Genomic DNA, 13961 nt, shown 5'->3' with positions numbered 1-13961 from the left:
CCCTCTTTCTGGAAGTCTCTCTCCAGACCCTCTTTCTGGAAGTCTCTCTCCAGACCCTCTTTCTGGAAGTTTCTCCCCAGACCCTCTTTCTGGAAGTCTCTCTCCCGGCATAAGCCTTCTTCCTGTCTCTGAAGGGACAATCTGTGAGCAAACATTAAATGACACACTGAGATAGGCCTCACAGTCAGTTAGCTCGGGTTTGAACACTCCCCACCCCCCAGAATGAAATGGCGTAAACTAGCTACTCGATTGGATTCTGCAAGCGATTTGATTCAAGCTAGCTAGGGAACACAACACTTGGTTTTGGGTTTCAAGATTAGTAGGACCAGAACCTCACACCCTAACTGGTAAGGTAGCCCACCCAATCTACCTACCTCATCCCCATGCTGTTTTTATTTMSTTTTCTGCTCTTTTGCACACCAGTATCTCTACTTGCACATCATCATCTGCTCATTTATCACTCCAGTGTTAATCTGCTAAATTGTAATTATTCGCTCCTATGGCCTATTTATTGCCTACCTCCTCATGCCTTTTGCACACACTGTATATAGACTTTCTTTTTTCTACTGTGTTATTGGCTTGTTTATTGTTTATTGTTTATTCCATGTGTAACTCTGTGTTGTTGTTTGTGTCACACTGCTTTGCTTTATCTTGGCCAGATCGCAGTTGTAAATGAGAACTTGTTCTCAACTGGCCTACCTGGTAAAATAAAGGTGGAATAAAACATTTATTTTAAAAAGGTCCTCTTCAGGGGGACCTTCCTCCCTGTGCTGCCCAGTCGGCAGGCCTCTCGGTCGGGTAACACATCACCATACAGATACCCCTCATCCTCCCTGGCCACCACATCTCTATGCAATGTGTGTGTGAGCCGCACAGTACGTGTCACATTGTTAATATATTCCTAATGATGTGCCACTTCTCAAGGGTACCCTGGTGGTGACGACACTCACACCCGATAACACTGATCTCTGGGGTGAAGACACACTTTGTCTGGCGGTTGGTAACTGGCACCACAGAGGAGCTAGAGGAGAGAGGAGCAGGATGGGGTTTACTCACAGAGAGAGGAGCAGGATGGGGTTTACTCACAGCACAGAGGAGAGAGGAGCAAGGCAATGGGGTTACCACAGCAAAGGAGAAGGAGGGAGCAGGATGGGGTTTACTCACAGCACAGGAGGAGAGAGGAGCAGGATGGGGTTTACTCACAGCACAGAGAGAGAGGAGCAGGATGGGGTTTACTCACAGCAGAGGAAGAGAGGAGCAGGGATGGGGTTTACTCCACAGCAGAGGAGAGAGGAGCAGGGTGGGGATTTACTCACAGCACAGAGAGAGAGAGGAGCAGGATGGGGTTACCTCACAGAGAGAGGAGCAGGATGGGGTTTACTCACAGGAGAGGAGCAGGATGGGGTTACTCACAGCAAGAGGAGAGAGGAGCAGGATGGGGTTTACTCACAGCACAGAGGAGAAGAGGGAGCAGGGTGGGGTTTACTCACAGCACAGAGGAGAGAGGAGCAAGTGGGGTTTACTCACAGAGGAGAGAGGAGGAGGATGGGGTTTACTCACAGAGAGAAGAGGAGCAGGATGGGGTTTACTCACAGAGGAGAGAGGAGCAAGGATGGGGTTTACTCCACAGAGGAGAGAGGAGCAGGATGGGGTTTACTCACAGCACAGAGGAGAGAGGAGCAGGATGGGTTTACTCACAAGAGGAGGAAGAGCAGGATGGGGTTACTCACAGCACAGAGGAGAGAGGAGCAGGAGGGGTTTACTCACAGCACAGAGGAGAGAGAGCAGGATGGGGTTTACTCACAGACAGAGGAGAGAGGAGCAGGGTGGGGTTTACTCACAGAGGAGGAAGCAGGATGGGGTTTACTCACAGAGGAGAGAGGAGCAGGATGGGGTTTACTCACAGCACAGAGGAGAGAGGAGCAGGATGGGGTTTACTCACAGAGGAGAGAGGAGCAGGATGGGGTTTATCTACACAGAGGAGAGAGGAGCAGGATGGGGTTTACTCACAGAGGAGAGAGGAGCAGGGTGGGGTTTACTCACAGAGGAGAGAGGAGCAGGGTGGGGTTTACTCACAGAGGAGAGGAGGAGCAGGTGGGGTTTACTCACAGAGGAGAAAGGAGAAGAACAGAGAGAGGAGAGAAGTGATGGAAAGGGGGGATACTAGTCAGTTGTACAACTGAATGCTTTCAATGAAATGTGTCTTCCGCATTTAAACCAAACCCCTCTGAATCAGAGATTCCAGAACCAAATCACCAACTCACATTTGTGCACGAGCCCGGTACCAAATAAATTAGACGTTTATGACGTTACATCAAAAGTCAATTTCCAGTGTCAACACATAGCACGTACCTCATAACGTAATCCTGACACTGACTAAGATTCTCTCTGCTGAGAAGGAGTCTGCCTTATATACGTTTTCCGTTTAGTGAGGTCAAAATACCTGTGTGCGCCTCTGTACAGTACTGACATATCTAATCCTCCATCGGATCATACACAGACAGCTGTGAAATTCAACACGATGAGAATCACAACTAGACGTCCATAAGAAACAGGGGAAACGTAAATAGAATTATAAATCATAACATAAATAACTAAACGATGGTTTCATACTAAAGTAATGAAGCAAGCACTGCGCCGCGGTTCCCTAGTTTGGAGGGGGGGGGGTATTTCTTGGGGATGTGGGGACTGCTGTCCTGGTAGGGGCGTGTGTGTGTGTCTGTGTGTGTCTGTGTGTGTGTGTGTGTGTGTGTGTGTGTGTGTGTGTGTGTGTGTGTGTGTGTGTGTGTGTGTGTGTGTGTGTGTGTGTGTCTGTGTGTGTTGTGTGTGTTGTTGTGTGTGTGTGTGTGTGTTGTGTGTGTGTGTGTGTGTGTGTGTGTGTGTGTGTGTGTGTGTGTGTTGTGTGTGTGTGTGTGTCTCTCTCGTCTGTGTGTGTTGTGTGTCTCTCTCTGCGTGTGCTCTCTCTTTCTTTGTGGGTTGTGTGTGTGTGTCTCTCTGTGTGTGTGTGTGTGTGTGTGTGTGTGTGTGTGTGTGTGTGTGTGTGTGTGTGTGGTGTGTGTGTGTGTGTGTGTGTGTGTGGTGTGTTGTGTGTGTGTGTGTCTGGTGTTGTCTGTGTGTTGTGTGGTGTGTTGTTGTGGTGTGTGTGTGTGTTTTGTTGTTCTCTCCTCTCTGTGTGTGTGTCTCTCTCTCTGTGTGTGTGTCTCTCTCTCTGTGTGTGTGTGTGTGTGTGTGTGTGTGTGTGTGTGGTGTGTGGTGTGTGGTGTGTGGTGGTGTGTGTGGTGTTGTGTGTGTGTGTGTGTGTGTGTGTGTGGGGTGTGGTGTGTTGTGTGCGTGGTGCGTGCGTGCGTGTGCGTGCGTGCGTGCGTGTGCGCGTGGCTATCGCCCCGCCTGCCACAGGTGAGAATTCACACCGATGGAAGAATTGTCAGAGCCAGGTCCAGCTACTCTTCTTCCCAGCATCCTGATGTCCTGGGTGGGATACACCAGAGCTCTGCAGGCCTGGGTTCAAATACTAGTTCAAATCTGATATTGAAAAAGGTATGAGAGCTATATTGAAACAAAATGTGAAGCCACAGGCCATGCCTAAACAGTGACACCTACTGGTACATGRGGGGTAATGCACTTCAGTGACACTGAGTCTACCGTCCAGATACCTACCTCTATGTACCCTGCTCAGCTTGGTAACGGAGCTGTGTTCATTTCAGCTAAGCTATCACATCTACACATTTAAATTTTGATCAGCTTCCAAACTCATTTGCGTAGACTAAATAACATTGAATAGTTGAAAGTAACTCTTCTTATTTAACAAGTTGGATGTGACAGTAAATTCAGAGTGAGGTTGGGTATTATGAAGGCTACATCGACTTCTGAATAGCCCAAAGGACACCATTATTTCAACGTGAAGCTAGGTTTACTATCATTCGTCCACGGTTGATTATATCTTTAGAAGTTGAGAAGTAGTTACCATTGGCCCTGTAAATAGGATGTTTAATTCTCTGTACGCCTCACATCTCCTGCCCAGCTTTGTCTTCATGAGGACATCCTGAACTGACTGAATTGAAAACAGAATTGAGTTTGGGGACATTCAGGTCGACTTAATTGAGCAGCAATGACTCACCCGGTCCAGGTGTCTTCTCTCCGCGGTGGTGACGTGAATTCTAGGGGGCTTTACTAACATCTCCTGCTGGCTCCAACCCCATCCCGCTGACATCACATCAGGTGTGGAGCGGCTGCCAATCACTGTCAAGACCATATAGCACATCAACATCACAGTCTCAGTATGGCGCCCTATTCCCTTTATAGTGCACTACTTTAGACCAGAGCCCTATGGCACCCTATTCCCTATATCGTACACTACTTTAGACCAGAGCCCTATGGCACCCTATTCCCTATATCGTACACTACTTTTGACTAATATCACTCAAGATAATCTTTCATCCATTGCCTAAACTTTCGAGAAACAAAGCCCTTTCCCGTTACAATGTTGACAACGAAGATAACAAGATGAGAACTCAACTCCTCTTCCTGATCTCCTGTAGTGTTCTCTGCAGCTGGACTGGACCACGGTTGTGGTGGTTAACCGTGAAACAGAAGTCCTCTTGGTCCTGGAGGGTCTTCAGACAACCATGCCGAGACAACTGGTTCTGAAGGCCCAAGATCTCAGAGGGGAGATAGAGATAGAGATATAGAAGAGACAGACATAGGAGAAGAGAAGGATAGTAGAAGAGACAGAGACAGAGATAGAGAAGAGATAGAGATATAGAAGAGACAGAGGACAGAGATAGAGAAGAGATAGAGATATAGAAGAGACAGAGAAGAGATATAGAAGAGACAGACATAGCATGAAGAGATAGAGATAGAGACAGAGATATAGAAGAGATAGAGTATTAGAAGAGACAGAGATAGAGAATAGATAGAGATATAGAAGAGATAGAGATAGAGATATAGAAGAGACAGACATAGAGAAGAATAGAGATATAGAAGAACAGAGACAGAGATAGAGATAGAGAAGAGATAAAGATATAGAAGAGACAGAGATAGAGAAGAGATAGAAATATAGAAGAGATAGAGACAGAGATATAGAAGAGATAGAGATATAGAAGAGATAGATAGAGATATAGAAGAGATAGATAGAGAGAAAGATGAAGATAGAGATATAGAAGAGAATAAGTATAGAGATAGAGATAGAGATAGAGATAGAGATATAGAAGAGATAGAGATAGAGAAGAGATAGAGATAGAGAAGAGATAGTGATATAGAAGAGATAGAGATAGTGAATATAGAAGAGATAGACGATAGAGAAGAAATAGAGAAGAAAGATAGGATAGAGAAGAAGATAGAGAATGAGATAGAAAGAGAGATACAGAAGTGATTAGAGGTAGAGGTAGAGAATTGGACAATGTGATGACATTGGGTTGGAGGGCTACGCTAAGCAATTCGCTACTTACTCTATGCTAGCTATATAAACTGCCAAGGAGCGTCAATATCTTTATAAACGTTACCTTATTTAACTTTTTTTTAACTGGTCTTTATTCTAATTAACTAATGATCATCACGGACATCATTACTGTATGTGTGAGGCTTACAGGTAGTAGCTGGTTTGAGGAAGAGACCTCAGGTATGTGTTGTCATGGGAGAGAGTAGAACAGGTCAGCTTCCTCAGTTTCTGAGGAAATATACAGATGTATGACCTTAATTTGAGCCAGTTTGCTATAGAAAGAAAATGATCCTGCAGCAAAAGGAAATATGAAATTATTATGTGGTTAATCATTAATGTACATTTTTATAGGAGTTGATACATTTTTCGTAACTGGAAATATTAAACTTCAGAGTTAAAACCTACAGGAGGGTATCTCTCCAGGAACAGGGTTGGAGTTAGAACCTACAGGAGGGTTTCTCTCAGGAACAGGGTTGGAGTTAGAACCTACAGGAGGGTATCTCTCCAGGAACAGGGTTGGAGTTAAAACTACAGGAGGGTGACTCTCCAGGAACAGGGTTGGAGTTAAAACCTACAGGAGGTTTCTCTCCAGGAACAGGGTTGGAGTTAAAACCTACAGGAGGGTATCTCTCCAGGAACAGGGTTGGAGTTAAAACCTACAGGAGGGTATCTCTCCAGGAACAGGGTTGAGTGTTAAAACCTACAGGAGGGTTCTCTCCGGGAACAGGGTTGGAGTTAAAACCTACAGGAGGGTTTCTCTCCAGGAACAGGGTTGGAGTTAAAACCTACAGGAGGGTATCTCTCCAGGAACAGGGTTGGAGTTAAACCTACAGGAGGGTATCTCTCCAGGAACAGGGTTGGAGTTAAAACTACAGGAGTTTCTCTCCAGGAACAGGGTTGGAGTTAAAACCTAAGGAGGTATCTCTCCAGGAACAGGGTTGGAGTTAAAACCTACAGGATGGTACTCTCCAGGAACAGGGTTGGAGTTAAAACCTACAGGAGGGTACTCTCCAGGAACAGGGTTGGAGTTAAAACCTACAGGAGGGTTTCTCTCCAGGAACAGGGTAGGAGTTAAAACCTACAGGAGGGTTTCTCTCCAGGAACAGGGTAGGATTAAAACCTACAGGAGGGTATCTCTCCAGGAACAGGGTTGGAGTTAAAACCTACAGGAGGGTTTCTCTCCAGGGAACAGGGTTGGAGTGAAAACCTACAGGAGGGTTCTCTCCAGGACAGGGTTGGAGTTAAAACCTACAGGAGGGTATCTCTCCAGGAACAGGGTTGGAGTTAGAACCTACAGGAGGGTATCTCTCCAGGAACAGGGTTGGAGTTAAAACCTACAGGAAGTTTCTCTCCAGGAACAGGGTTGGAGTTAAAACCTAAGGATGGTATCTCTCCAGGAACAGGGTTGGAGTTAAACCTACAGGATGGTGCTCTCAGGAACAGGGTTGGAGTTAAAACCTACAGGAGGGTATCTCTCCAGGAACAGGGTGGAGTTAAACCTACAGGAGGTTTCTCTCAGGAACAGGGTTGGAGTTAAAACCTACAGGAGGTTTCTCTCCAGGAACAGGGTGGAGTTAAAACCTACAGGAGGGTATCTCTCCAGGAACAGGTTGGAGTTAGAACTACAGGGGGTTCTCTCCAGGAACAGGGTTGAGATAACCTACAGGAGGTTCTCTCTCCAGGAACAGGGTTGGAGTTAAAACCTACAGGAGGGTTTCTCTCCAGGAACAGGGTTGGAGTTAAAACCTACAGGAGGTTTCTCTCCAGGAACAGGGTTGGAGTTAAAACCTACAGGAGGGTATCTCTCAGGAACAGGGTTGGAGTTAAAACCTACAGGAGGGTATTCTCTCCAGGAACAGGGTTGGAGTTAAAACCTACAGGAGGGTTTCTCTCCAGGAACAGGGTTGGAGTTAAAACCTACAGGAGGTGACTCTCCAGGAACAGGGTTGGAGTTAAAACCTACAGGAGGGTGACTCTCCAGAACAGGGTGGAGTTAAAACCTACAGGAGGTTTCTCAGAACAGGGTTGGAGTTAAAACCTACAGGAGGGTACTCTCCAGGAACAGGGTTGGAGTTAAAACCTACAGGAGGGTGACTCTCCAGGAACAGGGTTGGAGTTAAACCTACGGAGGGTGACTCTCCAGGAACAGGGTTGGAGTTAAAACCTACAGGAGGGTGCTCTCCAGGAACAGGGTTGGAGTTAAAACCTACAGGAGGGTATCTCTCCAGGAACAGGGTTGGAGTTAAAACCTACAGGAGGGGTATCTCTCCAGGAACAGGGTTGGAGTTAAAACCTACAGGATGGTACTCTCCAGGAACAGGGTTGGAGTTAAAACCTACAGGATGGTACTCTCCAGGAACAGGGTTGGAGTTAAAACCTACAGGAGGGTTCTCTCCCAGGAACAGGGTTGGAGTTAAAACCTACAGGAGGGTTGCTCTCCAGGAACAGGGTTGGAGTTAAAACCTACAGGAGGGTGCTCTCCAGGAACAGGGTTGGAGTTAAAACCTACAGGAGGGTGTCTCTCCAGGAACAGGGTTGGAGTTAAAACCTACAGGAGGGTTCTCTCCAGGAACAGGGTTGGAGTTAAAACCTACAGGAGGGTATCTCTCCAGGAACAGGGTTGGAGTTAAACCTACAGGAGGTGCTCTCCAGGAACAGGGTTGGAGTTAAAACCTACAGGATGGTGACTCTCCAGGAACAGGGTTGGAGAACTCAGGAGGGTCTCTCTCCAGGAACAGGGTTGGAGTTTAAAACCTACAGAGGGTTATCTCTCCAGGAACAGGGTTGGAGTTAAAACCTACAGGAGGGTTCTCTCCAGGAACAGGGTTGGAGTTAAAACCTACAGGAGGGTCTCTCCCAGGAACAGTTGGAGTTAAACCTACAGGAGGGTCTCTTCTCCCAGGAACAGGGTTGGAGTTAAAAGGCTACTGGAGGGTTTCTCTCCAGGAACAGGGTTGGAGTTCAAACCTACAGGAGGGTTTCTCTCCAGGAACAGGGTTGGAGTTAAAACCTACAGGATGCAGGGTTCAATACCGTAACCAAAACAGTTGCATTTGCGACCGTTTGACCTAGCAGTGCATCACACATGTTGTATCGGTAGCAAGGGTGCAAGTGAATTGTTTTTTAACTGGTCACGTTAATTTTTGGTTCATAATTTATTTTTTTATTATCGTGATTTATTCCAACAGAAATGTGCAATTGACCAAAAATAAATAAATAAACAGACTTTCTGAAGAGAAAACAACAGCAGGGGAATTCTGTGTGTGATTGATGCGCATAGGGCCAACAGTTCAGTGCCTTGCAAAAGTATTCATTCCCCCTTTGGCGTTTTTTCCTATTTTGTTACATTACCTGTAATTTAAATTGATTTTTATTTGGATCACATTTAATGGACACACACAAAATAGTCTAAATTGGTGAAGTGAAAAGAAAAAAATTRCTTGTTAAAAAAAAAAAAGAATAAATAAATAATGGAAAAGTAGTGTATAATATGTATTCACCCCCTTTGCTATGAAGCTCCTAAATAAGATCTGGTCCAACCAATTACCTTCAGAAGTCACATAATTAGTTAAATAAAGTCCACCTGTGTGCAATCTAAGTGTCACATGATCTGTCACATGATCTCAGTATATATACACCTGTTCTGAAAGGCCCCAGAGTCTGCAACACCACTAAGCAAGGGGCACCACCAAGGAAGCGGTACCATGAAGACCAAGGAGCTCTCCAAACAGGTCAGGGACAAAGTTGTGGAGAAGTACAGATCAGGGTTGGGTTATAAAAACATATCAGAAACTTTGAACATCCTACGGCGCACCATTAAATCCATTATTAAAAAATGGAAAGAATATGGCACCACAACAAACCTGCCAAGAGAGGGCCTCCCACCAAAACTCACAGACCAGGCAAGGAGGGCATTAATCAGAGAGGCAACAAAGAGACCAAAGATAACCCTGAAGGAGCTGCAAAGCTCCACAGCGGAGATTGAGTATCTGTCCATAGGACCACTTTAAGCCTTACACTCCACAGAGCTGGGCTTTACGGAAGAGTGGCCAGAGAAAAGCCATTGCTTAAAGAAAGAAATAAGCAAACATGTTTGGTGTTCGCCAAAAGGTATGTGGGAGACCCCCCAAACATATGGAAGAAGGTACTCTGGTCAGATGAGACTCAAATTTAGCTTTTTGGCCATCAAGGAAAACGCTATGTCTGGCGCAAACCCAACACCTCTCATCACCCAGAGAATACCATCCCCAGAGTGAAGCATGGTGGTGGCAGCATCATGCTGTGGGGATGTTTTTCATCAGCAGGGACTGGGAAACTGGTCAGAATTGAAGGAATAATGGATGGCACTAAATACAGGGAAATTCTTGAGGGAAACCTGTTTCAGTCTTCCAGAGATTTGAGACTGGGACGGAGGTTCACCTTCCAACAGGACAATGACCCTAAGCATACTGCTAAAGCAACACTCGAGTGGTTTAAGGGGAAACATTTAAATGTCTTGGAWTGGCCTAGTCAAAGCCCAGACTTCAATCCAATTGAGAATCTGTGGAATGACTTAAAGATTTCTGTACACCAGCAGAACCCATCCAACATGGAGCTGGAGCAGTTTTGCCTGGAAGAATGGGCAAAACTCCCAGTGGCTAGATGTGCCAAGCTTATAGAGACATACCCCAAGAGACTTGGAGCTGTAAATGCTGCAAAAGGTGGCTCTACAAAGTATTGACTTTGGGAGGGGTGAATAGTTATGCACTCAAGTTCAGTTTTTTTAGTTTTTCAGTTTTTTTGTCTTATTTCTTATTTCTTTCTTTCTTCTTTTTATCTTCAAAGTGGTAGGCATGCTGTGTAAATCAAATGATACAAACACCCCAAAAATACATTTTAATTCCAGGTTGTAAGGCAACAAAATAGGAAAAATGCTAAGGGGGTGATTACTTTCGCAAGCCACTGTATATGGCTACCACTTTCTGTAGCGATGCTAATATAGCCTAAGGGTCTTTGGGTAGATTGAAAGGTAAGTGAAAGGTAACTACCAGGCCTTGGATTTCCCGGCTGCCCCTTGTGTGGCCATAGTCTCCCCCCCCCCCCCCCCCCCCCCCCCCCCCCCCCCCAAAAAAAAATCCATGCTTTGTGGATTGGACAGAATATACACTGAACAAAAATATAAACGCAACATGCAACTATTTCAAAGATTTACAGTTCATATAAGGAAATTAGTCAATTGAAATAGATTCATTTTGGCCCTAATCTATGGATTTCACATGACTGGGAATACAGATATGAATCTGTTAGTCACAGATACCTTAAGAAAGGTAGGGGTGTGGGTAAAAGAAACTGCTAGTATCTGGTGTGACAACCATTTGCCTCACGCAGAAAGACACATCTCCTTTACATAGAGTTGATCAGGAAGTTGATTGTGGCCTGTGGAATGTTGTCCCACTCCTCTTCAACGGCTGTGCGAAGTTGTTGGATATTGGTGGGAATTGGAACATGCTGTCGTACACGTCGATCCAGAGCATCCCAAACATGCTCAACGGGTGACATGTCTGGTGAGTATGAAGGCCATGGAAGAACTGGGACATTCCAGTTTCCAGGAATTGCGTACAGATCCTTGCGACATGGGACCGTGCATTATCATGCTGAAACATGAGGATAGGCGGCGGATGAATGGTACGACAATGGGCCTCAAGATCTCGTCACGGTATCTCTGTGTATTCAAATTGCCATCGATAAAATGCAATTGTGTTTGTTGTCCGTAGCTTATGCCTGCCCTCATAACCCCACCGCCACCATGGGGCACTCTGTTCACAACGTTGACATCAGCAAACCGCTCGCCCACACGATGCCATACACCCTGTCTGCCATCTGCCCGGTACAGTTGAAACTGGGATTGATCTGTGAAGAACACACTTCTCCAGCGTGCCAGTGGCCATCGAAGGTGAGCATTTGCCCACTTAAGTCGGTTACGACGCCGAACTGCAGTCAAGTCAAGACCCCGTTGAGGACGACGAGCACGCAGATTAGTTTCCCTGATACGGTTTCTGACAGTTTATGCAGAAATTCTCTGGTTGTGCAGATCCAAATGGTCTAAAACAATGTTGGAGGCGGCTTATGGTAGATAAATTAACATACAGTTCTCTGGCAACAGCTCTGGTGGACATTCCTGCAATCAGCATGCCAATTGCATACTGACTCAAAACTTGAGCTGTCTATGGCATTGTGTTGTGTGGCAAAACTGCACATTTTAGAGTGGCCTTTTATTGTCCCCCAGCACAAGGTGCACCTGTGTAATGATCATGCTGTTTAATCAGCTTCTTGATATGCCACACCTGTCAGCTGGATGGATTATCTTGGCAAAGGAGAAATGCTCACCAACAGTGATGTAAACAAATTTGTGCACAAAATGTGAGAGAAATAAGCTTGTGAGCTCATGAAACATTGGACCAACACTTCACATTTTGCATTTATATTTTTGTTAAGTATAATAATTATAATTCCCTTCTCCCGGCTGCCAATCGTCGTTCTTCGAAGCACCTCTCATTCACATGGCTCTCTCAGATATCTAAATTCTTATTAGCCAATACCCGTCACGTGATCGGGTCCTTCTCACGGGCCTTGCAGCTCCGAAGTAGGACCTACAAGTAATGAAGACAGACACATAGGGGAATCAAYAGTGTGCTTCCCTTATGGAATTCCGAGGCGCACTTTGAATATGTTAAGACTGTCTACGTTTACTTTCCCTCGGCCAACAAGACGAGTAACGAACAGCAAAATCACTAGCCTCTGTCCATCTACTATCCCCTCATAGTAGATACGTTTACCTATTCTACTGGTCAGATTATTGTTCGGTCCGATAAATAAAAATATTCCAAACAGACTCTGAGACCGTTGTGGGATGATAGATCCCAGTCATACAACCAAATCAAAAAACGTTAAAAAGCAATGAGTCTGATGCGACAGATCACAATGTTTCACTTAAAATGTCGATAAACGATTATTTCTTCATATTATAAGCGCAGCAATGCGCACATGGCAGTAGACTATACCCGCGAATGTTCCAAAATCCAATTAGCTGAAAATTCTCAAAAGCTCACTACACGTGCAAGCGGTTTCATGGGACAGAGATGAAAAGAGCGTTTTCGTGTGAGATGAAAATATCCGTTCGGAATTTAGATAGAAAGGAGATTTAAAGGTTCGAGAACTAGCGTGAGTTGCTAACATGACTATTGTGGCTTTGGCTACTGGACAATAAAATAAAGTTGAAGCACACTATAACATGAGAGAAATGCTGGTTTCAATGGCATATGAGGAAGTGTTGAAAAAATAATTCCCTCAACATATAGGCTATGGTTTGGATTTTGGCTATAGGCTACTTTGAAACAAGGTAGACATGCCTCATAAAATGATGTTCGGGTTTTAAACAATTACATCGATGGTTAAATAGTTTCAAAATGCTGACTGCCTTCGCTCAGATTGCAAGGTGGGTGATGTTGGGGTGCGGAACAGGCACTGGCCTGAATGAACCTCGAATCGACAGAATCAAGTTTTTAAATATTAATGTTAATGACCCTATTTAAATAAATATATTTTAATTTAACCTTTATTTAACTAGGCAAGTCAGTTTAAGAACAAATTCTTATTTACAATGACGGCCTACCCTACATTATATTCGTCAAACATGACTGGCCTTTGGCCTACACTGAGTGTACAAAACATTAAGAACACCTGCTCTTTCCATGACATAGACTGACCAGGTGAATCCAGGTGAAAGCTATGATCCTTTGTTGATGTCACTTGTTAAATCCACATCAATCACTGTAGATGAAGGGGAGGAGACAGGTTAAAGAAGGATTTTTAAGCCTTGAGACAGTTGAGACATGGGTTGTGTATGTGTTCCATTCAGAGGGTGAATGGACAAGACAAAATATTTAAGTGTCTTTGAACGAAGTGTAGTAGTAGGTGCCAGGTGCACCGGTTTGTTTCAAAAACTGCAAGGCTGCTGGGTTTTTCACGCTCAACAGTTTCCTGTGTGTTTCAAGCCTGGTCATCCAGCAAACTTGACACAACTGTGGGAAGCATTGGGAGTCMACATGGGYCARCATCCCTGTGGAATGTTTTCAACACCTTGTAGAGTCCATGCCCTGACAAATTGAGGCTGTTCTGAGGGTAATAGGGGGTGCAACTCAATATTAGGAAGGTGTTCTTAATGTTTTGTWCACTCRGTGTATATAGGCCTATGTAATTAAAAGTCGCATTAAAGTTTGCCTACATTTTCTGGCGCCTCCCTTATGTCAGCATTGGTGTAGACATGAGAGGCTCTAGCCAATGAGCGTAGATGGCCTTGGTGCCCTGACAGATAGCCTTGTTGCCCTGACAGATGGCCTTGGTGCCCTGACAGATAGCCTTGTTGCCCTGACAGATGGCCTTGGTGCCCTGACAGATAGCCTTGTTGCCCTGACAGATAGCCTTGTTGCCCTGACAGATGGCCTTGGTGCCCTGACAGATGGCCTTGGTGCCCTGACAGATGGCC

At 45.2% G+C, this 13961-nt stretch overlaps 2 long non-coding RNA genes across 2 annotated transcripts in view; both read right to left on the bottom strand.

The window, feature by feature from the left end:
* Positions 1–6: 6 nt before the first annotated feature.
* On the bottom strand, positions 7–4653 carry LOC112078084 (uncharacterized). Its single transcript, XR_002895587.2, has 3 exons — positions 4517–4653; positions 4118–4239; positions 7–141 (listed from the first exon to the last, which is right to left on the bottom strand). It is a non-coding gene; the product is annotated as an uncharacterized lncRNA (long non-coding RNA).
* Positions 4654–5584: 931 nt separating this feature from the next.
* LOC139026596 (uncharacterized) overlaps positions 5585–13961 on the bottom strand; it is an 11982-nt gene continuing 3605 nt past the window's right edge. Inside the window, exon 3 of the long non-coding RNA XR_011478443.1 lies at positions 5585–5665. This is a non-coding gene — a long non-coding RNA (uncharacterized lncRNA). The remainder of the gene's footprint in view (positions 5666–13961) is intronic.

The sequence above is a fragment of the Salvelinus sp. IW2-2015 genome, unplaced genomic scaffold (genome assembly GCF_002910315.2).
Source record: "Salvelinus sp. IW2-2015 unplaced genomic scaffold, ASM291031v2 Un_scaffold5236, whole genome shotgun sequence".
Taxonomy (NCBI): Eukaryota; Metazoa; Chordata; class Actinopteri; order Salmoniformes; family Salmonidae; genus Salvelinus; species Salvelinus sp. IW2-2015.
This window is presented reverse-complemented; position numbering and strand designations above follow the sequence as displayed.